Raw genomic sequence first — 27,354 nt, 5'->3', positions numbered from 1 at the left:
TCCCTGGCCCTGCAGCATTATCTCGCTTTTTAAACTCTGAAATGGCTTACTTCTAGGAAAGCAGAACTTATCCCTAAGATTCTATTGGTTCCCTGAGCTAACTCCTGATTGGTCTACTTCCCTCACTCCTGATTGGTCCATTTCTCTCACTCCTGATTGGTCCATTTCTACAAAGCTTGTTCCTAGTTAGTCAACTTTGTTATACCTTATTTGCATATGATGTTACAAAATGTTGCAAAGTCTAGACTGGTAGCCTATAAAAGCCTGTGTAAACCTCAGATGGGATCCAGAGCTTGAAATGTTAACTCCTTTGGTCCCACCAGCATAATAAACCTGAGTTCTCCAACTCTAAGTGCTGCTTGGTCTCTCACCCAAATCCAGGTTGCTGTCACAACTGAGCTGTAACACACTTTACTGCAACAGTCTGACTGCAGGGGAGAGGCTGCTTGAGGCCCCTTCCACCTTATTCCTGGAAAAAGGATGGACGTGGGGGTCAGACTTGGGTTTAAATCCTAGCTTTGTCCTTTCTGATGCTGTGAATTTGGGCGGGGTTGCTTGGTCTTCGTTTTTGCATCTGAAAAGGAAGGTAACAGTACTGAGCTCACTGAGGCAAGTTAGGAGGGTTATCCCAGGCAGGGCACTTGGCCCAGTGCAAAGTAAATGCTCAATAAAGGGGAGGACATGTCCATGGCACAAACTCCTCTTGACTCCAGAATGACAGGATGCCTCAGTGTGCTGTCCGGGACCTCGATACCATATTCCACTTGGAAGAGCGGTCTCTGGGTGTGATGGGGATGCTGTGGTGCTAGTTCTAGTCTTTTCTCTCCCTCTTTCTTAACATGTTCCGGAAACTACAAAGCTGAGCCACATCCCTCAATGCCTGCTTTCCTGGGACTGCTGGGCTTTTCACCCCGAGTCCTCCTTTCCCCATGAGACACTGGAAGCTCTAGGCTCCAGCCAGGGAATAGTTGGGGGTGGGGGGCAGCCTGCTTCACACTGACCTCACCCCCAAATCCTGCTGGCTGGCTCAGGTGACCGATCAGAATTTACAGGGTATGAGGATTTGTGGGTCAGGATGAAATCTCTTTAATTAACTAGAGAGCAAGCCCCCTAAAGCTCAAGGCTCCTGGTGGGTGCTGCAGAATTCCAAAAGAACACCCAGGGAAAAGGCAGGGGCTTAGATCAAACCCCAGGGTCCGGCGCAGCTCTGTTCCTCAGCGCAGTCCTGGAGCTACACGGCAGGGAGGTTACTACAGACGCACATTTTACAGCTGCCCCAATTCAGAGACAGGTGTTTTGGGACTGAGCAGATGAAATTCCCTGGCAAAGTGGTGGTGTCTGGGAAGGGTAACGTGCCTGATAAGGCTACACGCTGTTATCTCAAAGCTCATTACCCCAAAGACACTTCTTTTTCCCTTCCCCTAAAGATCTGCATACTTTTCTCTGCACTTCCTGGAATCCTGGCTGGGGGATTTTCCAGTTAGCAGAGAAACTTGCTTCCTCCTGCTTCACTGAGGGCATCCGTGGTTGGGAGTTGGGGAGTTATTGTCCTCTAGTTCTTTCCTTATTTTCTTTCTTTTTTTTTTTTTTTTTTGTGGGGGAAGGTAATTAGGGGTTTTTGTTTTGTTTTATGGAGATTCTAGGGATTGAACCCTGGAATCTCGCATGCTAAGCACACACTCTACCACTGAGCTATCCCCTCCCCCTCCTCTTATTTTTCAGTTGCGTGCATCCATCTGTCCAACTATCCATCCATACATACATCCATCTGTCTATCCATCCATCCAAAGACTGCTTATTGAGCATCAGCTCTGTGCCAGACACTACATTCTGGACATAAACTGTGTGTAACAAAGACACACTCCTACCCTTAGAGAGATTATAGTGTAGCAGGGGTGACAGACAATTTAGACAATACACTACCTCAGGTGCTATGGCCTTATCTGTTTATCAGTTTCCTTATCTGTTGCATGGGATGATAACAGTACCTACCTCCCGGTATTATTGTGAAGATTTGATGAGATAATACAGGCAAAGAGTTTGCCCAATTCCTCCCTGTAGCAAGTGCTCAATAAACGTTAGCTGCGATAATACCAATGATCACGAGCATTGAGGAAGATGATGATTGAGATCACCTAAAACAGTGCCTGCTACTGACTAGTATCCATGTACATCTGAGAGTTGTTCTGGGCAGGCTGGCTCTCCTCAGCAGCAATAGTAGGTAATAGGGGAATGGTGACCAAGGTCCGGTCCCAAGCCAGTTTCTCAGGGTGGGGCAGCTCATGAGTTAATCATCTCAACAAAGGGGCCGTGGATGCTGGCCATGCCATCTGGCGGCAGGGTGTGTGGGTCTGAGGGCTTCTCATGAGAGCCTAAGCCAACGCAGCTGCCCGTCTGGTTGGCCCAGTTAGGAGTTGGTTATGAAGCGTCTTAGGATGAAATCAGCGTGTGACCAGAAGCTGTAGACTGCTTGGGCTTCTCAGGGCTGGGGCAGGCTATCTGAAAAGTTCCTGGAAGCTGAGAGGAGGCAGGGCAGCCAAAGGCAGCAGAGGTGGGGATGAACCCCTGTGTTGGGGGCTCAGCAGGGGGAGGCCGTAGATGAAGTTCTAAGGGAGAGCAGCCAGAAGTGGTCAGGGGTTCCCTGCTGGTCCCCCATGGGACTGATGGGGGCTAAGGATGGCAGTTTTATTCACCAGTGTACCTCCAGCTTCTGGAACATTGCCAGGGAAATCTTAGGCACTTAATTGGGAGGATTAGTTGAACGCATGCTGTATGGTCAGGCCACCCAAGATGGCTGTTCTCTTGTTCTCTGTACATCCTCTGCTCGACCAGTCCCTGCTTTACCTACACTCTACACACATGACTGACGTTTTTTCTTGATCACAGAGCCTAATCAGTAAATGCCTACATACTTGCCCCCTGGCCCCAGCTAGCGATTGCTCTAATCTTCAGATCAGAACTTCTCCACCATGACTTATCAAAGGGGCAGTGAGGGGCGTGTCCTCTGCTGGTTTCCCTGGTAACCAATGAGCCAACCCGATGTCAATTCCCTCTGTAACCAGTAACATCCCTTTCCCCACTGTAGCGAAGATTGTCACCATGTCCTACCCACCATCTGCCGCACATGGTGGGGTGTCGTGCCAGGACCTCACTTCAGACGTAAGACCCCCCTGTCCATTAAACAATTGATGTCTCTGTCACTGACTCTAGGCTCTTTCTTTGGTCTGGAGGCTGGGCAAGCACAGGGCTTGCAAGTCTGTTGGGTGCAGCCCAACACACACCAAGGGTCTATTGGGATGGTCGTTTTAACTAGCATGCTAGCTTACCTCTAAGAAGCAGTGGTTCTGGAACCCACAGAAATGCATTCAAATCCTGGTACCCCACTTACCAGCTTTGTGGGACCATGAATAAGACGTTTCCTCTTTCTAAAACTCAGTTTCCTCATCTGTAAAATAGGAATGACAAGATCAGCATTGAGGGTTGTTGTGTGGACAGGAGATGATGAAGGAATTTAGAAGTTACCCAACAAAGAGTGACTGCTATGGTCACCATCCAGGCATCTGGGGTGACACCCAACGTTGTGAGTCAGGGCCGTGGGATTGGGCTGGTGGAGATGGGGTGTTTGCTGAACTCCACATTGTGAAGTTTTGGGGAGAGGTGGTAGGTGGAGTCAGATAGACCTAGAATCCATTGCTTACTTGCTGCGTGACCACAGAGACCTACCTCTCTGTGCCTAAGTTCCTCATGTGAAAAAATGGAGATCTTGAAAGCAGTCGTTCTGTAGAGCTCTTGCAAGAGTAAATGGGATCACGCATGAAGAGCACAGGGCCTGCATATCCATCAGTAAAAGGGGGTTTACTGCTCAGTAAAGGGGGGCTGGCATTATCATTGGTGGCCATCAGGGGAGGAATGGGGTGAAAGGGCTTTGTGAGCATGAATGTGAGATATAGCGAGGGACTCTGGGTTTCACCCAAGGGAAGGGGCTCAGGTCCCTCCCTGATGTGTTGGGAATCCCAGCCGGCTGTGTCTCTGCTGACATATTGTGTGGGCGAACAGGACCATCCTGGTGAAGGCTTTTTGGTCTCAGAAGATGCTTGTTTCCAGGAGAAAACTGAAGAAAACCATTCGGCTTAATCTCTTGGGTTCCAGGGGGTAGGACTTGAATGATCTTAACCTGAGGCCACAGGATATGGAGGAAGAAGCAAATTCTGGATTCAAATCCCAGCTCGGGGTTGGGGGGATGGAGTGGGGTGGGGTGGGTATAGCTCAGTGGTAGAGCACATGCTTAGCATGCAAGAAATCCTAGGTTCAATTCCTGGTACCTCCATGAAAAAAAACCCTCACACAACAAATCTCAGCTTCTCTACTCTCCCACTGTGTGACCCTGGGCAAGGCACTTAACCTCTCTGGGTCTGTTTCTGTATTCATAAAACCAGGCAAAGCCACCTTCCTTGCAAGGTTCCTTGGAGGCCTAGCACACAGGGGGCCTCTGTGAATGGGAGTGAGTTGGGCAGGTTCCACGGAGGGCGAGGGAGTAGATGTTAATGAACACTGGGGCTGGTCCAAAAACCCAGTCTATAAAACTCCTGCCTGCAGCTTCTGGTGCGTTGCTAATGGGAGTTTATGTGAAGGACACAACGGGATAAGGGCCCATTGTTCCGAGTGGGGACGGTTTTACGACTCTTAGAAAGCGTCTTTCATCTGGGAGACCAGGGAGCTTACGGAACCTCCCAGCCCTGGGCGGAGAAACTAGGGGCTGCTGAAGGTTTCTGGGGCTGGTGCCAGGCTGCAGCCACGGCCAGGCCCTCCCTTGGCAGGGGCTGAGGCCTCCCTGGAGTGTCACTGCAGCGACAGGCTGACAGCTGCCCAGCTTCTCTTTCCCCAGGCCCAGGACCTTTTCTCCTGGAGTCCTCCTGTCTGGACCCCAGGCCCTAGCCTGGTCTGTCTGGCAAGGCTGGAGGCTCACGGGGTCTCCTGCGTTCCCTTTCTGCTTCCCCTCCTCAGCAGCCCATCCTTTTCATCCTTATGGAAGCTTCTAGAATAGGCTTGGGCCCTGTCTGCTGTCAGCTGACAGGCTATTCTCATTGCCTGGGAGCCTCGCCTGGCACCCCCAGCCCTGGGTAGAGGCAGTAACCTGATGCCAAGAAGTGAAGACCTTGTCTCTCTGTCCTTTCTGGCTCCTTGGCCAGGCCCCAAGCAGAGAAATCCAATCTCCCCTTGGCTCAGCACACACCCCTGAGCCCTCTGCCTGCTTAATCCCAGTGGAGGCTCCAGATACCCTGAGGGGTGGGTGAGGCTGGCTTCCCAGTGTAGATGGGGCCAGCACGCCGGGCCTGTGGGGTCTGGGCTGAGTGGCGGAGAGAGCATCTTTATGTGTTTGCAGCTGCCTTCGATGGCCTGGACTGGGACTTTTCTATTTTTTTTTTTTTTTAATGGAGGTACTAGGGGATTGAACCTAGGACCTGGTGCAGGCTAAGCATACGCTCTAGCATTGAGCTATTTCCCTCCCCGCCAGGCTGTAACTTTTCCCTTTCCCCGCATCGTCTTTTCCACTTGGGGCGATGCAGAAAGGCTAGAGCAGGATGTTTGGGTACATTAATTGGTCCCAGGACCTCCCCTGATTCTGCACCAAGACAGTAGCCATGAGCAGTGGGCACTTCCCTCCTCTTGTTGTAGGAACAAAAATCCATCCAGGTGAGTGCAAGTGAAGGTGGGGAGGGGCTCTGTAAGGACACAACAGGTCAACTCGGGCGGACATTCAAGGCTAGGACAGAATGTCTTTGTACCTCAGTTTCCTCATCTGTAAAACAAGTATAAAAGTACCTATATCATAAAGTTGCTGTGAGGATGAAATGAGTTAATACATGTCAAGTGATTAAACAGGGCCCAGTATAGAGACTTATGGAAGAGTCTGCTACTATTTTTGCTATTAACTTTGCTAGGGCTAGATGACCTCTGCCTAAACTGTCTTTTTCTCCCCCTTTACTCTGCACTCCTGCTTTTTTTTTTTCCCCCCCCTGATCCTTCAGAACCTCAGCTGGAACTTGGCTGTGGTTTCTTGCAGCATGAATGCTGGCCCCTGGCTCTGCACCATCTTTCAGGCTCAGCGTCTGTGGTCATTTGACCCACTCAGTCTCTCAGCTCTCCAATTCCAAATTCCTGGGCGAGGCAAGCTGATTGGCTCGATTTCGGTCAGATGTTCTCCCTCTTGTCCAATCAGGTGTGCTGGGGAGGAGTGGGCTGTCACTGCACATGGAGGCGCATGCGTCCTGGCACGTCCAGCCCGGCCTCTCGAGAGGCTCTATCAGAGCAGCAGAAGAACTGTGAACAGTGGTTTGGTGCTTTTTTCTGTCCATCCACAGAGGGTGTTCCACGTTTCTAAGCATTCAGGACAAGCTTTCAGAACTCCTGCTGCTGGCACTTGGAGCCTGTTTGGCTTACCAATTGTTGGCCCATTTAAAATCTCAAATAGTTGTCAGAATTAAAAATCAGGGGATTTCGTATAGAAATCTGGATTTCTAGCTTCTCTTGGGGAGAAAAAACAAAGCTTGGGAGACACTGGGCATAGTGACTCTTCTACTAGACCTGGGTGGTGACTGCCTTTTCTACCTGGGGCGATGCTTTCCAGGCCTCCAGGGTCCCCTACTTCCTTCATTTAGTGTCCCCAGCCATGAGACCTCGTGTTAGTTGTCACATTCAGCCTGCTTCTCCAATTTCCATCTCCCACCTGGCCCTCCAGGTCCTGGGGTTTGCCCCCTTACTCCGTATCCTGAGAAGGGACCTGCACAAGGAAAAAGAAAAGTTATATAGCTTTTCAAAATTTGGAAATATGTATATGAGCCCAGTTCTGTGTTAGGCAGTCCACAAATATTATCTTATTCAGTCCTCTAAACAACCTCATAAGGTAGGTATTATTACTTTCATCTATACTATACAGATGATGACACTGAGGCTCAGAGAATGAAGCACTTTGCTCTAGATTGGCACAGGCCATCTGACTTTAGAAATGACTTCAAACTTACAGAAAAGCTGCAAGTACAATATGACTTTCCCTCTGAAGCATCTGTGAGGAAACTGCTGACTTGATGTTTCTTTACTCTGGGTATTTAGTGTGTGTTTCCTATAAACAAGGACACGCTCCTGTACAATCACGATAGAAACACCAAAATCAGGAAATTCACATAATGTCTTTCTACCATCGAATCCTCAGACCCTATTCAAGTTTTGCCAACTGTCCCAATAATGTCCTTTATGAATAAAGGATGGAGTTCAGAACCATGTGTTGCCTTTGGTTGTCGAGTCTTCTTGGTTTCCCTCAATCTGGAAAAGTTCCTCTGTCTTTCCTTGACTTTTGTGACCTTGGAGAAATGGCTGAGTCCAGGGAAAGAACAAGTTGAGCCTGAAAGATATTGTTGGGCCAGAAATTAATAAGCTGCTCAAGAAGTGATGGGAACATAGCAAAAGGACGTGGAAACCAACTCAAAGAGGCTTCCACTAGCCAAACCAAGGGCAATTTGAGCATCAAAATGAGTAACGAGCGTAAGGATTTATATTACATTGAATAATAGGGAACCAAGAGTCCATACTGATGTGAATAAATAAATGAATAAATCAGAAGACACTTAGAGGAATGTCCCTCTACTTGGGTGTGTTTGATGTTTGCTCTTGATTATGTGAGTTGTGCATTTTTGGTAAGAATATCTTAAGGTGATGTGTCTTTCTTGGTGAATGACATCAGGAGACTCATGATGTCCAAATATCCCCCGACTGGTCATGTTAATCTAGTCTGACCACTTGGGTGAGGAGGTGTCTGCCAAGTTTCTCTACTGTAAAGTTGCTCTTCTCCCCTTTGTGGGGAAACAAGTATTTTGCGGGGAAGTACTTTGAGGCTGTGTAAGTAGCATTCCTAGCTTCTGATTTATTCATTTACTTATTCACATCAGTATGGACTCTTGGTTCCCAATTATTCAATGTAATATAAATCCTTACGCTCGTTACTCATTTTGATGCTCAAATTGCCCTTGGTTTGGCTAGTGGAAGCCTCTTTGAGTTGGTTTCCACGTCCTTTTGCTATGTTCCCATCACTTCTTGAGCAGCTTATTAATTTCTGGCCCAACAATATCTTTCAGGCTCAACTTGTTCTTTCCCTGGACTCAGCCATTTCTCCAAGGAGCTCTGGTTTCTTTTCACAGAGAATGGGATTTAGAAACCATGACCTGTCTTCTAAGTATGTTCATTGCCACTGGGTGTCCTTGCTCCCAGGCCCTGTTGGTGGACCGAGCTATGAGCTGACCCCAGTATCTCCAATTCCAGTCCCACACTACAGGGTTCATTTCACTTTTCTCATTCATATTTATAATTCCCTTCCCCAACAGTGTTTAGAGTTTGAACTCTTGACTACCGCTATACCAGGTGGCCTCTTCTAAATAACAGTTATGATTTTTTATGATAATATAATATCAAACTGCACATTTGTCTAATTTTGTCAGTGAGCTGTTAGACTATATATGTTAATCTCTATTAGACTGTGTTAGATCGATCTTTCAAAGTCCCATTGGACAGAAGAGGGCAAAAGGATTATTGTTCCTTTACAGGTATTGGGACCAAGTGGAGGAGGTTAAGGACTGGTCTCAGGTCCTATGGAGAGCATGGAGTGGCAGAGCCCTGTACTGTGTGTGTCCAGCCCACTGGACATGAGTGTCCATCACCCCCAGTGGTTGTTTTGAGAGAATTTGAGACTACATCTTCAAGAGAAGTTGCTGCTCAGGCTGGCCTCTCCCTTTCACCAATGTCCATAAAGTGGTAGCTCAGAAAACTCTAATTTCCTTCTCTACCTGGGCCCCCAGAACCACCTATGGCTGTGCCTTTGACCTCAGTTTGTTTCCCTACAAATGCAAGTCTTGAATTGTAAGGGAACTGGGAGGTGGTGGGGAGATTGCTCAGTGCATCCCAGCCCCCTTCAAAATCCATCATACTGAACAAGAGCAGGAGTGTTCTGGGAAGAGGGTTCATCTTGGTAAGACAGACTCTGTCATCCTCACTCATAATCAAAATGCGATCCAGCCTCTCTTAGATAAGAGCTAGCCGCTTTCTGCACTCCCTCCATTCAGACTGCCTATGCGAGAGTGGTATCTGGACTTGGGAAGTCCACTTTCCCATCTACCCACCTCCTTTCAATCTGCTACAAGGCTGGGCTGGTAAAAGGGGGGCCAGGCTGGGAGGCAGAGGGGAGCCCTGGGTTCCTATCCTCTCTTTGCCACCAGCTTGCTCGACAACCTTGGGCAAGTCACTCAGCCTCTCTGGGCCAGTGGGAAATACCACCATGCCCTCCCTCCCTCCCTCCCTTTTTCCCAGGTCAGCAGTGGAGACAGAGAGAACAGAGGCCCAGGCCCATCCAGATGTACCATTCATGATTATGCTTACACAATAAATCCTGTACCACCAGCACGCTCAGTGAGTGGGAAATTCTGGTTAATTGAAAGTTCTGGGACATGGAAATGTTCCCAGAAATCCCTTTTGTTCCTTTCGTGCCTATTGAAACCATTTGCTCATCTATTTAGCAAATATTTGCCTCATGCTTATGCTCCATCAGGCTCTGTCCCAGGTGCTGGGGATTCCAGCATGCACGAGGCAGCAGAGTCCCAGCCCCCGAGGACTCACTGTCCAGGGGAAGACATGGGGCAAATACAGCACACAACACAGTAGGATGCGTGCACTGAGGAGGGGACCATAGGATGCTATGGGAGCCTGGAGCCCAGTCTCAGAAGCACTAGAGAAGAGATGCTGAGAAGGTGTTATCTTCATGGAGAGTATCAAAAAGCCACCGTGTTTGGGGGATGGAGCAGTAATGGCATTTCAGGCAGAGGGAATAGCATAGGCAAAGGCCCAGTGAAAAGCCTTGTACATTCATTCATACTGTGGAGCTTAGAATGTGAGGCTGGGGAGCCAAGAGAGAAGGGGTGTGTGTGTGTCAGGATAGCCAGATGGTGGAGAGAACAAGAACGCAGGACAATTGGCCTGAACTGGGGCCTGGCCTGGCCTAGTTGAGGGCTGCAGGCTCATTTATTCTCGAGTGTGTGTCTCATGATGTAATTTTTTTTTTCTTGTATAAGTAGAATGTAGAGGGAAAATGAAATGAAAACACTAATTCACAGAGGAGGGGCCTCAAGGTCCATGGATGACACAGGGCTGGAGAGATGGTGGTAAGTGGAGGAACACAGCTCTGTGTAAGAGGTCACCTCTCCTTGGGACCTTCAGAGTGTGACTAGGGGGGCCTGGCATTACCAGATCTTTGGATTTGTTAAGAGAAGCCAGCAATCAGGCTATTTAGGGTAAATTTCCCAATGGTTAAATGTTGGTAACTAATTAACAATAATAAAACCACTGTGGGCAAAACAAAATGCTTAAAAAATTTTTTTTTCAACTTATTCTTTTTTTTGAGCACCTTTTTTATAATTGCACATTTAAAGAAATTTTCTTAAATTTACTTTGGGGGGGAGGTAATTAGGTTTTTATTTACTTATTTTTAGTGGAGGTACTGGAGATTGAAACCAGGACCTCATGCATGCTAGGCAGGCACTCTACCACTGAGCTATACCCTCTTCCCATCCAAGATGCTTTTGTAAGCTCTATTTGGTCTATGGTAGATCACAACCCTGGACTGAGAGGGTTCTATTGATAAGGGTTTGAAGGTGTCCAGTCCGTGTGCCCCTAACCTGTGCGGGGCTCTGGGGGCACAACGGGGGCCTGAGGCATGGCCTCTGCCCTCAAGCACAGATCATAGCTGCCCTCAAGCTGGAGACAGGTGAAATCAGTATGTGCCCAGAACCAACGAACAAAAACAAAAGCAACTCACCAAAGCAGAAATGCTGTAGAGCTCAGGGGAGAGGTGGTCAGGGAACAGAGGCCATAAGGGGGGCTTCCTGGGGATTCTGGGCCTTCTAATAGTCCTGGGAGGGAGGGTAAGCCTTAGTGCCTCCAAACAGGGGGCGGGCATTCCAGACTGGAGGACTCAGGAGGGTTCAGACTCAGGAAGGAAACAAGATAGCCAGGGAGGGAGGTTGGAGTAGGTCTGAAAGGCTGGGAAGTGCAGGTCCAGGGACCTGTACTTGGCTCCGTCTATGCCAGCAGGACCTGAACCTCTAAATTCTGGTCCAAAATTTAGACATTATGAGCCCTGAGGTCACTCGATGGATGTCTGTTCTTGCTGCTTTTCTGGCGTTTCAGAAACTTCCCTCCATGCTGTCATGTCGTCATTTTTTTGTCCCTGGAATGGATGCCCCAGCAGGGCAGGGGCCTTGCCTGTTTTGTTCACTGATGTCTCCTGCATGCCTAGAATGATGTCTGGAACATAGTAAGTGCTCAACAAATATTTACTGGCTACACACTATGAGCCTAGTGTTCCCTAGGCCTGGGGGTTAGGACAACTCTATGAAAAATTCTTAGGAAAAGCTCTATAGAGCTTATGTTCTTGTGTGGAGATGGACAATAAACAAGCAAACAAATCAATGAATAAGATGATTTCAGAGAGAGTGGACTGGTATGGCTTGTCTCGCTGCACTGTAGTGGTCTGTTATCTGTGTCTCCTCCTAGTCTATGAAAGCCGAGGGGGCAGGGATGGGGTATGTCTGGTTCCTTGTTCCATTCTTAGCCCCTAAGGCTGGTGCCTGACAAGTAGGGAGTAGTTTTTAAAAAAAAGTTTTTGCTGGTGGTATGTTTTTGTACACAGGCCAACACAGACTCCAGCCAACATACACCTGTGCCCTTGGAGGCTGCAGACTTCATTATTATCATCCCAGGAGTAATTGCTGATAAGCCTGAGTGTGATTTTCTTTGCAAACAGAGAGGTAGCAGGGAAGTGTTTAATAACAGCAGGGATAATCTTAATTAACGACCTGATAACTATAATTAATTGCATCATATCCGGAGGCCCTCTTTGGAATTCTGAGACAGAGTAACTAGCGTTTGGCAGCTCTAGGGGCTAGAAGGGAGGGGTGTGCTAGGATCTCGGTTTGACCACTTCCTTGCTGGGTGAGCTTTGGCAAATTACTCACAGCTCTGAGTCTAAGTTTCCCCATCAGGAAAATGGAGCTACATGGTTAGGGTGATTACTAGTTCAAAGCCCTCAATGACAGTAGCTGCAAGGACCATGGTTCCTGAGGTTATTAACTGAAACCAGGATGCAAGGCTGATCTAAGGTGGTTAGGAGGGGATGGAGGGGTCTCTGCCGCTGAGATTGGGTGCGGTCCCATCACAGGTCTGGGTTTTCCTCTGGGGCCAACCCGGGAATCCCTCACTCTCTGAGGAAGCCCTGGGCAAACTGGAAGCCAGGGAGAAGCAAGCAGGCAGCGTGGGTGCGGGACCTTTCAGGAGAGCGCCTGGGAAGGGGGAGGGTATGTGGGAGCTTCTGGTGGGAGAACTGGGGAAGAGAGAGGGGTCATGGAGGGGGTGAAGGGGTGAAGTGGGTCCCTGTGTGACCCGAGACCAGGCTCCACCCCTGATGGCCTCAGTTTCCTCACCCGTGTGGCCAGAGGCTGGGTCGACGTGACTCCGGGACGGCCATCGGGAGGGATCGATCCCTCCTGTCGCGGGGGGTGGCTGGGGGCAGCTCCCCGCCTCCCGGGGGTCTCCGGGCGCGGCCGCGGCGGCCCGGCCACCAGGGGTTAAGCGGTGACTTCAGCCGCGGCGAGCCGGCCGGGCGGCGGGCGGCGGGCGGCGGGCGGCGGGCGGCGGGCGGGGGCGGCGCCGCGTCGCGCAGTGCGCGGCGGCGGGACCAGGCCGCTCGGCGGCGGCGGCGGCGGCGGCGGCGGCGGCGGCGGGCGCACTCCCGGCCGGGCCGTGACCTCGCAGGCGGCGCGCGGCGCGGCCATTGGCTCGGGCGGCGGTGGCGGCGGCGGGCCGGGCGGCTGGGGCGCGGGGCTGGGCCGGCCCGGCCATGGGCGCCCGCGGCCGCCGGGGCAGCTGAGGCGGGGGGCGGCCGCCGGCGCCTTTGTGAGCGGCGCGGACAACAAAGGCGCGGCCGAGCGGCCGGAGCCGGTGAGTGCGGCCCGCGGGGCGCGGCGGGGCGCGGGGCCGGGCTGGGGGCCGGGTGGGGGCCTCCGCCGGCGCCCGCGGCCCCCGAGACTGCGCCAGGGAGTCCGTGTGGCCCTGGATCTCTCCGGGGCCGTGGGCGTCCCTGGGCGAGTGTCCCCGAGTCCAAGGTCCCGGTCGCCCGTGTGGTCCCGGCCCCTGCATGCGTCTCCGCTTCTGCATGATCCTGTGTGTCCCCGATTCTCCGGGGAGAGTGTCTCCCGGACCCCGTGTCTCCTCCGTGTGCCCTGGGTGTGCCTGCGAGTGTGTATCTGTGTTTCTGGGGGTCAGAGTCCCGGGGCCGGAATCTCCTCTCTGCGTGTAGGTCCCTCCAGTGTCATTGAAGTGATTGTATCACTCGTGTGTGTATCCTCTTCCCCCACAAGTGTCCCATCCCTCTGCGTAACTCTTGTCTGGCCTTTGTGCATCGGCGTGTGTGTCTGAGTGAGTGTGTGACCTTAGCAGGTTCTGGGAGGGACGGTTTGGGAATCACCACCCCCACGCTCTGCTTTACTTTCTCTTGGGTCGGGGAGGGGTGTGCTTTCAGGTCTTGCTGTCACCGTGGTTCACCTCCCCCTGGACTGACCTGAGGGTCCCTGGGTTTACACGGAGTCAGGGAATGTACTTCTTGCCTCTGTTCTGGGCCAGCTTCTCCCCCTCTGGGCCCCTGCAGAACCGGGGCAGCCTCCTGGAGGAGGGGAGTGTGGGAGGCAAGATACCGGGGTCAGCTGGAAGGCCATGGCTGCACAACCTGCTCAGGCCTGGACACTCCTTGAGGCAGAAAAGTGTGTCCGGAGTGGGCCCTGTGAAGATGGAGACCTGCCTTCTAGGGCTCCAGGGGTGGTAGCTGATGGGGAGGCCAAGCCCTATGTAGGAACATGTGGGGATAGTTCTTCCTCCCTCTCCCAGGCCGGGTTCCTGGGGCAGGGGGTCAGGAATCTCCCTTTAGCCTTGAGAGCCTGAGGGTGGTGACCCTGCCTCGGGCTACAGTAGGGGAGTGCTGGTGGGGGCTGGGGTGGGATGCACTTCCCACTAGCTTTAGAGCTGAGATATTGCCTCTGCATCCTTAGCCTTCCCGAGGGATTCAGTCAGGAGAAGTCACCCCCGCCTGCCAAAGCCCCATCTGCTCCTCCTCGGATGCTGGGGAGAGAGGACAGGTTGTGCAGGCTCATTAACATGCTCAGCCCTTCCCTGCAGGTCCTGCCTGGTGGCCCTGAGCTGTTGGTTCCTCTGTCCATCCCCCCAGCATTTGTCCCATGGTGTCCAGGCCTCAGTACATAAACTAGAAAGGAGGGCACAGTCTGGAAATCTCCAAGCTCCCTGTGATTGGGGGGTTAATGGTGAAGCTCGGAGCCCTTCTTATGACTTGTGAGGCTCCTGGTGGTACTCGTGTCTTTCTCACTCTGCTCCATCATACTTGCCTTCCCGAGTTCTCCTGTTTCTTCCTCTTCCACCAAAGAGCCTTTGCCCTGACTGTTCCCTCTCTCTAGAAAGCTGGTCCTATCCTTCCCCTCTTTGCTTCTCACTCAGGGATCTCCTCCTCTCTGGGCAGCCAGGCTGGCCCAAGAATTCCTGTTCACAATGCTCTTAGAGCCCTCGCTGTGGTCTGGGTAGCTTTTCATACCTCCCAGTGGACTGCAAGCCTTTGAGAGCAGGACCATGTCTGTCTTGATCACCAGCCTAGAGCAGTGCGTGGCACATAGTAGGTGCTCAGTAAACGTGGGTTGTGTGGATGTCCAGGAACTGTTTGCTAAATTGTGCTGTTTCACAGTTTAGCTGTGGAGGAGTCTGGGGAAAGGGGAAACTTGGGTGACTTTTGGGGGCCCAGGTACCAGATTAGTTTAAGAGGAAGGCCTACGGTTATTTAAATCAATAATAAATTGACAGATAACTGTAAATTAGCAGATCTTTGTTGCATCTGGTATGCGCCAGATGTTGGGCTAGCTGCTGCACATGTGATCTCTTAAGCAGTGGGAGGGAGCAGAGGGGAAAGAATATAATCTTAGATAAGTTTTGAAAAGATAAAAGTGTGTGATATGTACTGTGTACCCGTGTATGATAATAGTAACTTAGATTTATATCACTCTTTCATGTCCACTATCGTTTCTACAACAGCCCTGATAATTAGGCAGTGAAGATGGGCTCATACCCACTTTACAGATGAGGAAGATGAGGCACAGCATTTAAGTGACTGCCTAAGGTCACAGTCAGTGAAGGACTCAAGCCGGGGTCTCCCTGACCACCCAGCCCCTCCTCTCTTCTGCAAGCTTGTCTTCAGTACCTTTGTATTCTTGTCTACCATCCTTGCCCTCAAGTCCAAGGGAGAGAATCGGGCTCATAAACAGCCAAGTGGGACAATGTTCTCTTTCTGCCCTACTGTGCCGCATGGGCCCCCAGCTCAGCTCCTTTCTTGCCACGTGTCCGGGAAGAGTTCCTTGTCTCTCTTTGCCTCAGTGGAGGGCATCAGAGTCACCTTCCTTTGGGGACCTTGTCTGATAGAGCTCCTGGGAGTGACCTGTCCTTGCTTGGCCATGCTGGGCCCCGGGCAGTGGTGTGCTGGAGTCAGTTTGTACCGAAGCATGAGAGCTGATTGCTAAATTTTAGGAATTTCGTGAGCTGGCTTTTCAACGTAAGTTTATAGTATATAAATTGGCTGTAGGATATAAATTTACAATGAAATAAATCATACTAAAAACAGGGGTGGTAAGTACTCAAAATACAGTACTTCTGAATTATTTTGCTGTTTTTCACCATTACTTATGTATTTGTGGTTATTTGTGTCTTTTGTTTGTGTATATTCATGCGGGTCTTCCTCAGCTTACAGTGGGTCCTGATAAACCCTTCGTTAAATTGAAAATGCGTTTAATAGACCGGACGTACCGAATAGCATAGCTTAGCCTGATCTACCTTAAATGTGCTCAGAGCACTTCCATTAGCCTGAAGTTGGGCCAAATCATCTAACCCAAAGCCTATTTTATAATGAAGTGTTGAATGTATCATGCAATTGATTGAATACTGTACTGAAAGTGAAAAACAGGATGGTTGCCTGGGGACAGAATGGGTGTCAGTGTATGGGCTGTTTCCCCTTGTGATTGCGTGGCTGGTTGGGAGCTGGGACTTGCTGCCGCTGCCCAGCATCACGAGAGAGTGTTGGACTGCATGTCAGCAGCCCGGGAAAAGATCCAAATTCAAAATCCCAAGTACGGTTTCCACTGAATTCCTATCACTTTCACACCATAGTAGAGTTAAAAAAAAAATTGTGTAAGTTGAGCTCTCGTAAGTTGGGGGCCGTCTGTAATGTACATACTGGCATGCTGCTGCCCATGTGTCCCAGCTCTGTTCAGTGGTGTCACCCTGTAGCTTGAAATTGGCCATAGTGAGAGAATTCACATCACCGAAATTGGAAGACACTGCAAATCTAGGTTCCCTCTGCCGAGAACCAGTTTGTTAAACATTTACTATCACACCATGGGGACCCAGCAGTGAGCGACCTGGGCATAGCCTCTCCCTGGAGTTTGCATCCTGATGTGACAAGACTGCAGGGCTGCTTTAGGGTCCTCACAGGAGCAGAATGGGATTGGCAGCTGCTGGGCTGGGTCGGCTCTGATGGTAGGGTTATAAGTTGCCCTCAGATGAGCTCTCCAGTCCAGAAACAGTTGCTCATATTACCACGCACCAAGAAGAGGGGACGTAGGATGAGGATAAATTTCAGTTAATTGAGAGCCTGCTTTGCCATTGATTGAACAACCACACTCAAGATGACCCAGGTATCTGGGAAGCAAAATGGCTGTGGTGTCTGAGGATGGACTGTGGACAAGTCACATAGCTCGGGGCTGGTGAAGTTGTGATGGTCAGGGCACAGGTGGCTAGAGCTGTCTAGGGGTGGCTTAGGCCACAGTGGGCAGGACCGTCTATTTGGACTCAGGGGCAGAGTAGATTCAGACTTGAATGGACAGACTAGCTCTTGTACAGTCTGAGAGCTCTGGTTGGGAGAGGGCATGTGCCTAGTTACTTACAGTGGAGGTGTGTGCAGAGGACAGCAGAAGAATGTGGGGAGAGGGCAAGGGTCTGGGTAGAAGGAACAGCACGTGTAAAAGGCTCAGAGGCATGAGCTGTGGGAATTTCAGTCTGGCTCAGGTGTCGGGTGAACCGAGTCTGCAGAGTTTGTGCAGAACTGGTGAAGTCCTGAGCCTTTCTCAAGTCAGAGCACACAGCATCATCTGGGTACCAGCAAAGGAACCCTGCCAGTCCTCTTCTGTGAATCACTGCCCATCACCCTGCAGATCTTTAAGTTTTCTTGGTAGTTTCTTGTTATCCCCAAAGCTTGCTGCTGCTTCAGCCCCAGCATGTAGCTGGTGGCTTCTTTTTCTTTTTAAATTTTTATTGAAGTATAGTTGATTTACAATGTTGTGTTAATTTCAGGGATTCAGTTATACATATTCATATATATATATGTGTGTGTGTGTGTGTGTGTGTGTATTCTTTTTCAGATTCTTTTCCATTGTAAGTTATTACAAGATACTGAATATAGTTCCCTGTGCTATACAGTAGGAACTCATTGTTAATCTGTTTTGTATGTAGTAGTTTGTATCTGCTAATCCCAAACTCCTAAGTTATCCCTCCCCCTAACCCCTTTCCCCTTTGGTAACCATAGTTTGTTTTCTATGTCTGTGAGTCTATTTCTGATTTATAAATAAGTTCATTTGTATCACTTTCTAAGATTTCACATATAAGTGATATTATGTGATATCTGTCCTTCTCTGTCTGACTTTAGTATGATAATTTCCAGATCCATCCATATTGCTGCAAATGGCATTATTTCACTGTTTTTCATGGCTAAGTAATATTTCGTTGTATTATATATGTGTATGTGTGTGTGTGTGTATATACACACACACATACACATATATACATATATACATACATACACACACACACACACAAACCACGTCTTCTTTATCCATTCATCTGTTGATGGACATTTAGATTGCTTCCATGTCTTGGTTATTGTAAATAGTGCTGCTATGATCATTGGGGTGCATGTATCATTTCAAATTAGAATTTTCTCTGGATATATGCCCAGGAGTGGGATTGCTAGATCATATGGTAACTCTGTTTTTAGTTTTTAAGGAACCTCCGTACTTTTTCCATAGTGACTGCACCAATTTACATTCCCACCAGCAGTGTAGGAGCGTTCCTTTTTCTCCACACCCTCTCCAGCATTTATTATTTGTAGACTTTTTAATTATGGCCATTCTGATTATTGTGAGGTGATACCTCATTCTAGTTTTGATTTACATTTCTCTAATAATTAGTAATATTGAGCATCTTTTCATGTGCTTGTTGGCCAGTTGGATGTCTTCTTTAGAGAAATGTCTATTTAGATCTTCTGCCCATTTTTTGATTGGGCTGTTTGTTTGTTCATTTGCTTGTTTTGATATTTTGCAAATTTGTTTATATATTTTGGAAATTAATCCCTTATTGGTCTCATTGTTTGCGAATATTTTCTCCCATTCCGTAGGTTGTCTTTTCATTTTGTTTATGGTTTCCTTTGCTGTGCAAAAGCTTTTAAGTTTAATTAGGTCTCATTTGCTTATTTTTGCTTTTATTTCCATTACTCTAGGAGATGGATTGAAAAAAATACTGCTGCAATTTATGTCAAAGAGTGTTCTGCCTATTTTTTCCTCTGGGAGTTTTAGAGTATCCAGTCTTACATTTAGGTCTTTAATCCATTTTGAGTTGATTTTTGTATCTGGTATTAGAGAATGTTCTAATTTCATGTAGCTGTCCTTTACATATAGCTGTCCAGTTTTCCCAGCACTGCTTATTGAAGAGACTTTATTTTCTCTATTGTATATCCTTACCTCCTCTGTCATAGATTGATTGACCATAAGCATGTGGGTTTATTTCTGGGCTTTCTATCCTGTTCTATGAGTCTGTTTTTGTGCTAGTACCACACTGTTTTGATTACTGTAGCTTTGTAGTATAGTCTGAAGTCAGGGAGTGTTATTCCTCTGGCTCCGTTCTTCTTTTTCAAGATTACTTTTGGCTATTTGAGGTTTTTTGTGTTTCCATACAAATAAAAAAAATTTTTTTTTGTTTTGTTTTAGTTCTGTGAAAAATGTCATTGGTCATTTGACAGGGATTGCATTGAATCTGTATATTGTCGTGGGTAGTATGACCATTTTAACAATATTTATTCTTCCAATCCAATAACATGTTGTATCTTGCCATCTGTTTGTGTTGTCTTTAATTTCTTTCTCAGTGTCTTATAGTTTTAGGATTGGCTGGCTGATTCTTAAAAATAGGTTTCCATTTTAATATCAGGCCCAAAACAAACAAACAAACAAACAAACAAACCCCAGAATTGGGAAGCTGGGTCTGCTGCCCTCCCTCCATCCCCAATAATACTGGAAAGGCCAAAGATAAAAATAACTGTTACTTAGGTTATCCAGTGGTTTTGGTTACATACCTCTGCTACTTTATGCCCTTCCTTTAGTCAGATCATTGGGAGCTTGTTTGTTTAAAGACAACTCGCATTTGTACTTTAATGCTTGTATATAGCAGACATTTTTCGTGCATTGATTAATTTAATTCCCATCCCGATCCTGCAGTTGGGTCCTCTTATCCCATTTTATAGATGAGGAAACTGAGGCTTAAGAGGTTGAGTGACTTTCCCAAGGCCACAGTGTATGTGGCCGGGCTCAGACCAGGTGGGCCCTGAGATCTTTCTATTATTCCCCATTGTTCTGTTTTCCCTTTCCCTTTGAGGAGGGGAAGAAGAGAAGATTTGACAGATGTCTGGAATCTTAACACACCCTGTCATTCTGTTGGAAGTGAATGCGTTTTTTGTCACCCGCAGAGCTGGATTCATCACCCTGTGGTGTGGTTTAGGGTCAAGGCCCAGAATAGAGCTCAGTGCCCAGATGAGCCCCTGGGCCTTGTGTCTGGAAAGAGCTGATACTAATGCCTGTATTTACGGGAATAGCAGTAGCTCTGCTGCTGAGTGACAGGCACGCGGGAGCTTGTCTTCGGTGGTCCTGAGGAGTGGGTGCTGTCATCAGCTCCTTCCTGCTGCTCAGGAAAGTTGTCTCGCTTGCCCAGAGTCACGGAAGCAGCCTGGGTTAACCTGGTTCTATCTGCCCCGGAGCCCCAGCTCTCAACCCTGGTCCTGGAGCAGCGCCACCCCTTCCAGGGCCTGGCCTGGCTGTGCCTCTGACGGCCCCTGGCAGCAGGGCCCACACGCTGTGGGAACTAGGGGCGGGCAGGCCATCTCTTGGCCAGAAACGCAGGTTGGGCCCACCACTTGGTGAGAGCCTGTGCTGAGCCAAGGGCTTCATCCTTCCCTGACCTGTCCGTCCAGAGGGCGCTCCCTGCCAACGAGTTCGCCTCCCCACCCACCTGTCTTGGGCCCTGGCCTTGCCACCACCTTCTTGCTGCCGCCCACCCTCAGTCCAGGCAGTGCAGGTGCCTTGGGGTGGCCTCTGCCTGTGAGGCGGCATTTCTGGGTCTGGACCCCCTCCTTCCTGAGAGCCTGGCCTCTCCAGGATGCCCCCTCCCAGCGGCTGCCTGATTGGTATGCATCCCTGAATTCCAGCCATTAGCACCGGAGGCGGGAACCAGCTCCCATCCCTTCCCTCTCTTCATTGTTTGAAGTGGGCAGACTTGGAGTGAGCTTTGAAAATGCAGGCTTTTTATTCAATTTCCCTAGAAAAACAATGGTTTAAATTAAGTAGAGGAATAATAGTCTCTGGAAATTGAAGAAAAATATTCCTGAACCCAGACATTACCCAGAACTTTGAATTTCTTTTAAAATAATGGTTTATTTTACTTTAAATTATGCCTGTATTATGTGACCATTGGAGAAAACTTGGAAAATACAGAGAGAAGAAAATGAGAATTCCCCTTCATTGCACCACCTGAAGACAGCATCTCTCAGTGTTGCGTTGTGTAACATTTATTTATTCAGTTACCTATTTAGGGCCCCCAGAGGGCTGGAGCTGTGCTGGGCCTGAAGCGGGTGTGGGTAAATGGCACCCTGCTCCCTGCTGGGCCTCTTTCTAGGCTGGACGTGGGGCAACTCACTTGGCCCCTCTGTACCTCAGTTTCCTCATCTGTAAAATGGATATAACTCAAGTACACTGCTTGGGACAGACAGTGCCTGGTCCACGGAGGAGCTTGGCAGTGTTGGCTGTTGTTACAACCGTGAACAGGCCAGCTGTACGGAGCCTCGCCCTTGTGGCTCTCGTGTGATGGTGGAGACAAAACCCAGAGGAGTCAAACAGATTAATAGAGAAACTGCATGTCATGGAATTTGTCCTGCGAGGGAAACAACCTAATGTGGTATCATGGGAATAACTGGGGGGTGGGGGGTGGTGTTGGGAGAGGAGGGGGTGTACGTTGGGGGTTGTGGTGCAGAATCTGTCAGCTGGAGGTGGTCGGGGGGGTCTCTATGAAGAGAGGCATTTAGGCTGAGACTTGAGTGACAGGGAGGACCCCCCCATCCCATCCCCCTGCAAAGAGCTGAGGGAAAAGTGTTCTAGGTGTGTGCACAGCAAATGCAAAAGCCCTGAGGCCAGAATGATCCTGGCCTGTCTGAGCAGCAGAGAGCCCAGTGCCTGCAGCAGGCAAGAGGGAGAGGGCTGTGTAAAAAGAGGCTGGGGAGAGCACTGTGGTTCAAGGCAAGCGGTCAGGACAGTCAGTCCAGGTGCAGTGGGCCCGCCATGGGCCATTTCTTTTGTTTCCCATGAATACCTTTATTAACAAAGTGCAGTCCCAGGATTCTGGCTGTTAGTAGCTCTGTACAGAAATATACCTTTTCCAGACAGTTTGTTCAGGAATTACTTACTGGGTGCCTATGACTTGGAAGCACTTGAGCGGGTGCCGCGGGGCGGGAGACGGACACACAGATGAGTGAGGTGATGCCTCGCATTTTGGTGACCATGTGCCTGCCTTCCATCCTGCGTGTGGGCTCCGACTGACCTCAGGAAGGGGCGCTCTGGCTGCAGGGGAGGGGGGAACTGGCCGTGGGGGCGGGGGTGGAGCTGGGGCCTGGAGGAAAGGTGAGGTGGCTTGGGTTTGAGTGGTGGCAGAGGAGTTGGGGAGAAGTGACTTATCAGAGAGAGAATTGACTGGAACTGCTGGTGGATTGGTCACAGGAAGTGAGGAAAAGAGAGGATTCCAGCAGTCAAGTGTGACTTCTAGAATCTTCCTCTGAGTATCTAGGTGGGTGGTGGTGTCATTAACAGAAGGTAGTTAAAGGGGTAGGGGAGCATGGGTTTTGGAGAATCCAAGAATCCAGCTGGGGACAGGTTCACACTGAGAGGTTGCTTAGAAGTGCAAGGGAGTGGCGGGGCCCCTGGGCTGGGTGTCATTAGCATATAGAGGGTGCAGGTGGGACCACCCAGAGGGGAGGTGAGGGAGGATGAGCCAAGAGAGGAGCCCGGGAAGGGGCAGCCTAGGTGCCAGGGGGAGAGGGAGTGGGGTATCTGGGAAGCTGCCGTGAGGACTGTTTCAGAAGAGAGCTAGCGGTCAACAGGGCTGCAGGGCGTTGAAGTAAGGTCAGACTCTGGAGGCGGTTTGGGCCTTTATAAGAACACTTCCGGAGGAGTGATGGGGCTGGAACCTGAAGTGGGAGTGGCTGCGTGGATGGGAGGGGAGCAAGGAGAAACAGTGTTTGTGGACAGTGCTGAGATGTTGGGCAAGTGAAGGGGAGGTGGGAAATGATGTCCTGGGTGGAGGGAAAGGGGGTGGGAAGGGAGAGTGCTTTGTGTTGGTGGCCGGGACTGCTCTGAGAGGGGACAGGAGACCTGGAGCAGGCACAGAACCTGGATCTTTAGGGAAAGGGGAGAGGGTGGTACCCAGTGTGATGATGTGGGGTTGGCAGGAGGAGGGGTTGACCTTTGATGGGAGCAGGGATGCTCTTAGGAAATGGAAGAAGATGAGTGGATTTGGATTATACAGGAGGGGATGTAGGAGTCAGTCCCATCTGATGACCTCATGTTTCTCAATGAAACCTTGACCAGAGGAGGGTGGGGTAAAGGCCCACCAAGACTGCCCACCCTGGGAGAGGTCATTCTGCCACCACTAAAGGAACTGACAGAGATGGCTGTGTCCCCACAACAATGGAGGCAGCCTCAGCCCACTTTTGTATAGAGAAAGGATCAGAGAGGTCTGTGGTTTGTCTGAGGTGGCACAGTGGGCTGAGCCTTCATTTCCTGACTCTGTGGGGCTCACATTCTGCAGGGCGCCGGGCTGCCGGGGCGTGGGGCCCTTGCTGGCAGATGTGTCAGCATTCGAGCCAATTGGGAGTGTGGTGTCAAGGGAACTCGGTCCCTGCAGCAGAAGCTTGCTGCCCTGTGCCTCCCTCCCAATTTTCTCCCGCAGAGTTCAAGTGCCAGGACCTCGCCTGTCTGTGCCAGGCACTGAGCTAAGCACCGGGAGATTAGCTTATTGCGTCCTCACCGTAAGTGAGGTGTGGGTGCTCTTATCCTCGTTCTCCGGTGGGTAGAGAGACCCCGAGATGTGACATACCACCCCGCAAGCCCGTGCCAGCTACGGGAGGGGTGAGGGTCCACACCCAGCGAGTCCGGCCTCCTCTCCCACGACACTCACCGCAGAGGAGGATGCCAGAGCTCGTGCATTAGTTAATGTGTTTTCATTTGCCTGTCCTCACAGTTTTCTCTCAACACACATTTATTGGACTCCTACTGGAAGCCATACACAGGACTGGGAGCTCAGGATGCGTGAAATATGGTGACGCTCCTTCTGGGTGGGATGGGGAGTCGGGGCGCAGGCAGGTGACGTGGAGAGAGGGGGAGTACCTGACCCAGGCATCACATCGGGGCTCAGAGAAGCTTCTTAGGGAGTGCAGAATGGAGCAGCCCAGAGGCAGAGTCAGTTTAGGGCAGGGGGTGGTAAGCGTCCCAGGCATGTGGAAAGGCTCCGGGTGAGTGAGCGCAGAGTAGGGCCCTGCCCAGTCGGGAGGGGCTTGGTGGAGGGACACCGCTTGAGAGCTCTGGACATCTCAATAGGACCTGGCACTTTATCTTGGCCACGGGGAGCTGATCAAGTGTCTCTAACTAGGGAGGGACCTGATCAGCATGGTCAGAACTTTTTGTCTTGAGTGGAGACTGAGTTGGAGGGACCAGAGACATCAGGGAGACCCTTACGGCTGTTACAGGCTCTCTGATTCCTGCTGCTCCCCTCCTGCTCCCCAAACTTTGCTTGTTTCACACTCAGAGAGGTTAAACAACTTTCCGGAGGTCACACAGCATAACAGGGCATCCAGGCTCAGACTTGAATGAAACAGCCAGAGCCTCAAGGGTGGAAGCAGGTGGTGAGTAACTCCAGGGAGGGCTCACCGGAGGCTCCCTTAGAATGTCACCATCTGTGGGTTCCCTTGTGCCTTTAAATGTTGCCCATTTGCAGTCTCAGAGAATGGGTGGTGCCTCTGGGAGGGAGGAGCTGGGCCTGCTGGGAGCTGGGAGGTGGCCTTCCCAGGAGCCAGGGCCCTGTGTTTAAGCAGCTTCCTGGGGTATTGGCTTCCTCCCCAGTGAGTGATTGGAAAACTCTCTGGGGTTGGGCCAGGTCATGTGAGGCCAGTGAGGGAGGCGGTACCCGCTGGGGAGGGCAGCTGTATTTGACTGAAGCCGGGCAGAGGCCTCATTCTTGGGGGCTGGGAGAGATGGGGAGCAGTTCCCAGAGCCCTGCGCCTTAGGAGCCCCACCACTTTGGCAGGTGTCTTGCCTGTCTGGAGTCCTGGTTACCTCATCTGTGAGATAGGGATACTACTAAATGTGTTCCCAAGGGATTGACAGAATGCCCAGTGTTTGCTGACAGGAATCCCAACATCCCAGAGCCCAGGGCCTCTCAGGAAGAGTGCCGGCCTGGGAGCCAGGCTCCTGGGTTCCAGTCCCGCCTCTTCCTCAAGCCAGCCGGGAGGGCTTGGGCAGCATTTCATCCTGCCCCTGACTTCACCCTAAGCCTCAGTCTCCTCTTCTGCAGAGTGGCCAGGTGGAGAATCTGGGGCCTCTACCAATTCTAATAATCCACGAGTGTAAGATTGCAGGTTGCTGGGAGTCTGCAGGAGTCAGACATCTGCCGTTGTTTCCTACTTCTTGTCCTCTGTCTCCTGAGGGACAAGAGGAGACTAAATTGAGAAAACAGCTCAGGAGCCCTATAGTTAGATAGCAGTCTAGGATCTAGTTTTATGTGTGGGACATCTCAGTCTGGAGAAGGACTGTGACTTGCGCCAGGTCACAAGCCAGTGGCGGCCAACCTAGGAACAGAAGAGGGTTTGGGAAGCTGGATCCTCAGCCTCACCTCCTGGCCTCTTTCATGGGCATGACTTCCTGCCCAGGCCCTGTACCACCCGCCCTCTCTCCCTCCCATCAGAAGAACAAGAACAGAGCCACAATAGTAAATGAGAGGAATCCTCTTGCTGAGTGTAAGGACAGTGGTTGTCGTCGGCGTGGACTCTGGAGGCAGGCTGTCTTGCTCAGGTCCCACCGCCCCCGCTTTCCAGCCCTGTGACTTTGGGTGAGGCATGTAATTCCTTTTAGCTTCCAGCATTCTTCATCTGTGTCTTGATTTAGGCAGTTTCTGAAATTGCAGGACTTTTCAGTGCCTTTAACATGCTGAGTATTGTTAGTCTCCAGGAGGGAGATTTCTACTCTGATTCTTCCATGGCCTTTGACCATTGAATACCTTTTTTTTTCAGTGAATATATATTCACATATTTCAGGACATAAGTGCTCCCCCAGATATGCAGATTGAGAAACACATGTCAGTGGTTCCTTGGAACTATTTAAACATTTAAACTCAGGCCCTGTGGACTGATTGTAGGGGCTGGGGTAGCATCCCTACTGAGCTGTGACACAATCAGCCCCCTCAGCACTCTCCCTGGGATCAGCATCACCACATCCACCCAGGCTGTTTCTGCTCGTTCCGTTCTCTGATGCCCCCTTCTCCCTGGAGTACGAGTTGCTTTATCACCATACGTGGTGGAGAGGGAAGGAGCCTCCCATGATTGGAGCCAACCTGTCTTCCTGGGGCAGCAAGAGTGGCTGAGATATCCAGGGCTGGCAGCCGCTGCCCCGCTGCCTGGCTCACCTGGGAGCAGGTGCAGAGGCTGCGAGGTAGGGTGAGCCTGGGGCATGGCCACCTGGCTTAGGCAAGATGCAGGGCTCCCTAGGCCTCAGTTTCCACGTCTGTAAGGTGAGGCTAGGCTTAGTGACGTGTCAGTTCCCTTTGGGGCTGATGTTCTGAGGAATGGGCGCAGCTGGTACCTTTTGGCCTCACACCCTTGTTTGCTGGGTTTCTTAGGGTCATCCAGGATGTCCTGACAGGAACTTTTCTCTCTCAGGAGGTTAGGTGTGCATGAGGTGCTGGACACAGCAGGTGTTCTGAGCACCCGGGGAACCATGAGCCGGTGATTCTCATACATTCGTGTGTGCCAGAGTCACCCAGACAGCCTGCAAAGAATGCAGATTCTCGGGTCTCCCCAAGAGACTCTATAAGTTTGTAGGTTGGGGTTGGACCTCAGAATCCACATTTTTAAAAAGCCTCTCCATCCTTTAGGTTGTTCTGAAGTCAATGGTTTAAGGACCACACTTTGAAAAAGGCTTTTAGACTCTCTTTGAGCTAAAAAATGATGAGGAGAGTGACAACCTGTTGGGTTTGGCCATAACTCTGAGCAACCCTGTCCTGAGCTGCCCTCATTCATGGTCACAGCCCTCAGTAGCCGGCTACTCCTCTGCCCTGCAAGCAACTGTTTCCCAAACCTGGTTGATTATCAGCTCCAGGAAGCTTTGGAACAAAATACGAATTCTTGAGTCTCACCCTTAGTGATTCTAAACCAGCAGATCTTGGCTGGGACCAGAAAGCTCCATGTTTAAAAAGCTCTCTAGGTCTTTTGTTCATTTGTTTCTCATTCATTCAGCAAATATTTATTGAGACTTGTGATGGTCTAGGTGCAGGGGAAGGTGCTGAGAACATAATTTTTAGGCCAGACACAGTCCTGGACATTGTGTCACGTGTGCTACAGCCTGGTGAAGGAGACAGACAGCGTCACGTAGGGATGCTCAGCCAGGGTGGGGAGGCGCGTGTCTAGAAATTGGTTGGGTCAAACTAAATACCTGGGGCGAAGCTGGGATCCTGGGTAGCTGAGCTCCAGTAAATTCCAGATTGAAGTAGAACCCTGAGCCCAGTGGCCTCTGGTCACTGCTTATAGACTCCTGTCATTTGTTCATTCACTTATTCATCCACCCACCCATCCATCCATCC

The 27,354-nt window shown here is 50.3% G+C and overlaps 1 protein-coding gene across 5 annotated transcripts in view; it reads left to right on the top strand.

The window, feature by feature from the left end:
* Positions 1-27,354, top strand: part of ARHGEF10L (Rho guanine nucleotide exchange factor 10 like) — a 150,777-nt gene that overhangs the window by 3,704 nt on the left and 119,719 nt on the right. For 2 of the 5 annotated variants that reach the window (XR_012511433.1, XM_074377306.1), the window contains exon 1: positions 12,878-13,035. The exons of 1 other annotated variant lie outside the window; for it this stretch is intronic. The gene's annotated coding sequence lies outside the window, so the exon portion shown is untranslated. Of the gene's footprint in view, positions 1-12,877; positions 13,036-27,354 lie in introns of those variants that run through there. 2 more of the 5 variants (XR_012511432.1, XM_074377304.1) reach the window with 1 other exon arrangement.

Source organism: Camelus bactrianus, chromosome 13, assembly GCF_048773025.1.
Source record: "Camelus bactrianus isolate YW-2024 breed Bactrian camel chromosome 13, ASM4877302v1, whole genome shotgun sequence".
NCBI lineage: Eukaryota > Metazoa > Chordata > Mammalia > Artiodactyla > Camelidae > Camelus > Camelus bactrianus.
This window is presented reverse-complemented; position numbering and strand designations above follow the sequence as displayed.